At 42.4% G+C, this 3989-nt stretch overlaps 1 pseudogene; it reads left to right on the top strand.

Annotated features, from left to right (window-relative positions):
- The first annotated feature begins 1325 nt into the window (after positions 1–1325).
- Positions 1326–3652, top strand: LOC105069596 (elongation factor 1-alpha 1 pseudogene; annotated as a pseudogene).
- The last annotated feature ends 337 nt before the right edge of the window (positions 3653–3989 follow it).

Genomic DNA, 3989 nt, shown 5'->3' on the forward strand with positions numbered 1-3989 from the left:
CTTTAGTCTCTGGCCTAGCCTCACCCATTGGGGAGCAGACATCAGCAGCAAGAAAACTGCAGCCTTGCAATCTATGGATTCCACCCACCCATCCACAGGCCATATGCTGCCCTGGGACTGGTTGGGACCTGGCCCCACATACTAGAAGGCCAACACAAGCTTTGGGACACTCCAGACCAGATGCCATATCCAACTGTGTTAGGAACCAGACTCACCTTCCAATGACCTGACACCAGCTTTGGTATCCCTGGGCCCTGAAACCAGACCCCAGGTCCTGGCTTTACCCACCAGTGGGTAGTCATTAGCCCCAGGGTCTCCTGGACACTGATACCACCTACTAGTAAATAAGCACTAGCCCTGGGTTCCCCCCCTCAAGGTTCTACAGTCAGCTGCCTTGTGTCCTGGTCCTGCAAACCAGTGGTTGGCAGCCTCCACACAAGGCAGGGCCTGGCAACCAACTGAACTGGGGGTGAACCAAGCCTACCAGATCACCCACATAGACAGCCTGCCACAAGTGAAAGACCCATGCAGACATCATAGGGGGAACCCCTGGAGTATGTAGCTCTGGTGACAAGAGGGGAGTGTGCTGCAAAGATACACAGGACATCTTGTACAAAAGACCACTTCTCCAAAGTCAGGAAATGTAACTAACATACAAGATACATAAAAATAAAAACAGCAACTTAGGCAAAATGAGACAACAGAGGAATATGTTCCAAATGAAGGAACAAGATAAAACCCCAGAAGGGAAACTAAGAGAAGTGAAAATAGGAAATCTACCTGAGAAAGAGTTCACGGTAGTGATTGTAAAAATCATCAAAGAACTTGGGAGAAGAATGGATACATAGAGTGAGAAGTTAAAACTTTTTAACAAAGAGTTAGAATATATAAATAACTATCAAACAGATGGAGAATATAATAACTGAAACAAAAAATACATTAAAAAGAATCAACAGTAGACTAAATGATGTAGAGGAATTGATCAGTGAACTGGAAGACAGAGTAGTGAAAATCACTGATGCAGAACAGAACAAAGAGAAAAGAATGAAAGGAAAGAGGACAGTTTAAAAAATCTCTGGGACAAAATCAAGCACACTAATATTCACATTATAGAAGTCCCAGAAGGAGAAGAGAGAAAGGGACTGAGAACATAATTGAAGACATAAGAACTGAAAACTTCCTTAACCTGGAAAAGGAAACAGGCATCTGAGTCCAAGAAGAGCAGAGTCTCAAACAGAATTAACCCAAAGAAAAATACATCAAGACACATTGTAATTAAAAAGGCAAAAATTAAGGCTAAAGAGAGAATATTAAAAGCAATGTAGATGAAGAATGTCACCTGCCAGATCAGTAAACAAAGGATGTTGTGCCAAATCAAGCCATCATTCACTGCAGCCACCCCCAACTGTGCACCCTGAGGAGATTCAAGATAGAGAGAAATGATACTGGCCCTAGATAGTTAAGGTGCATATCAAAGAAATGACTTCAATACGCTGAAGCTCTTGCATCTTCCCATAAATAGAAAAGTGCTAAATTCATTAACATGAGATGTCTGGTTTTCTTCAAGTAACAGTCAACTTCTAATGTTCCAATTACATGGGGTCTTTTTTTTTTTTTTTCACAAAAACTCCTGTATATCCTGGTTCCTCCCTTATCTCTTCAGAACAGTCCCTCAGAGCTTCCTGAGAGGCTGTCTCCTGGACTTAAGTTCTCAGTATGACCGCTGAATAAAACGTAATTATCAACTTTTAGGTTGTCCTTTTTTTTAATAAACAGTTTTGGTGACCAAAGAAGGGACCCAGAGCAAACTTTTCTCCTTTGCCTGAACTCTAAAAGGATCCAGAGCCTCAGTACTAGCAGAGGCATCTTAGGCCTGTCCACCTACTTGGAGTTCCCAGACAAATTTGAGTGAGTCTCTCCTGGTTCTCAGATCTTACAATTATTGGTTGATAATCCTGAGTTTTATTTGGTGGTGTCTAACTGGTACCTGGCTTCCCAGTTGAAAGATACTGGGAAATGACCCCCCAGTTGAAGGATACTGGGAGAACCTGATTGAAAGACACTGGGAGTTGCTCAGCTGAGAGACACTGAGAAGTCTGGACTGGGTGGTTATGTGAGAGACTGGCCTAACACCTTTGCTTCCAACTAACACTCCAGCCAGGTTTATGTAAGTACAAAACTTATAAGTCCATTCTTCATTGGGAATTAAAGAAAATCTTGCCCTGAAAATTGGGCACATGGGTTTGCCACCAGAACACAGATGTCATGAAAACCACTGCTAAACCTAAGCCAAAACTGGAAAGGAGACTCACATCAACATCATGGTCACTGGACACATAGATTCAGTCAAATCTAACACTACTGGCCATCTGATCTACAAATGTGGTGGGATCGACAGAAGAACCATTGAAAAGTTCAAGAAGGAGGCTGTTGAGGTGGGAAAGGGCTCCTTCAAGTATGCCTGGATCTTGGACAAACTGAAAGCTGAACTTGAGCATGGTATCACCATTGCTAACTCCTTGTGGAAATTTGAGACCAGTAAGTACTATGTGACCATCATGGATGCCCCAGACACAGAGACTTTATCAAAAACATGATTACAGACACATCTCAGGCTGACTGTGCTGTCCTGATTGTTGCTGCTGGTGTTGGTGAATTTGAAGCAGATATCTCCAAGAATGGGCAGACCTGTGAGCATGCCTTTCTGGCTTACACTCTGGGTGTGAAATAACTGACTGTTGGCATTAACAAAATGGATTCCACTGAGCCACCCTACAGCCAGAAGAGATAAGAGGAAATTGTTAATAAAGTCAGTACCTACATTAAGAAAATTGGCTACTACCCTGACACAATAGCATTTGTGTCAATTTCAGGCTGGAATGGTGACAACATATTGGAGCCAAGTGCTAATGTGCTTTGGTTCAAAGAATAGAAAGCCACCCATAAAGATGGCAATGCCAGTGGAATCACATTTCTTGAAGCTCTGGATTGCATCCTGCCATCAGCTTATCCAACTGACAAGCCCTTGCATCTGCCCCTCCATGAAGTCTACAAAATTGGTGGTATTGCTACCATCCCTGTGGGTCGAGTGGAGACTGGTGTTCTCAAGCCTGGTAGTCACCTTTGCTCCAGTCAATATTACAACTAAAGTCAAGTCTGTTGAAATGCACCACAAAGCTTTGAGTGAAGCCCTTCCTGGAGACAACCGGGGCTTCAATGTCAAGAACACGTCTGTCAAGGATGTTCCTAATAGCAATGTAGCTAGTTACAGCAGAAATGATCCACCAATGGGAGCAGTTGGTTTCACAGCTCAGGTGATTATCTTGAACCATCCAGGCCAAATCAGTGCTGGATTTGCACCTGTGCTGGATTGTCATACAGCCCATGTTGCTTGCAAGTTTGCTAAGCTAAAGGAGAAGATTTTCATTCTGGTAATAAGCTAGAAAGTGGCCCAAGTTCTTAAAATCTGGTGATGCTGCCATCATTGACATGGTTCCTAGAAAGCCCATGTGTGTTGAGACTCTATCCTCCTCTGGGCCATTTTGCTGTTCATGACATGGGACAGATGTTTGCTGTGGGTGTCATAAAGGCAGTGGATAAGAAGGCAGCTAGACCTGGCAAGGTCACCAAGTGTGCCCAGAAGGCTAAATGAAAATTATCCCCTATACCTGCCACCCCAGTCTTAATCAGTGGTGGGAGAACAGTCTCAGAACTGTTTGTCTCAGTTGGCCATTTAAGTTTAATAGTAAAAAAACTAGTTAATGATAACAATGTATTGTAAAACCTTCAGAAGGAAAGGAGAATTTTTGTGAATCATTTGTTTTGTTTGGGACAGTTTTAAGTTATTAATTTTTAAAATCAGTACTTTTTCATGGAAACAACTTGACCAAAAATCTGTCATAGAATTTTAAGACCCATTAAAACAAAGTTTAATGAGAAAGAAAAATCTTTCCCTGAAATGTGGAGCTCTTTTATTGTGTATGCAGTTA

The sequence above is a fragment of the Camelus bactrianus genome, chromosome X, assembly GCF_048773025.1.
Source record: "Camelus bactrianus isolate YW-2024 breed Bactrian camel chromosome X, ASM4877302v1, whole genome shotgun sequence".
In the NCBI taxonomy this organism is placed as follows: Eukaryota; Metazoa; Chordata; class Mammalia; order Artiodactyla; family Camelidae; genus Camelus; species Camelus bactrianus.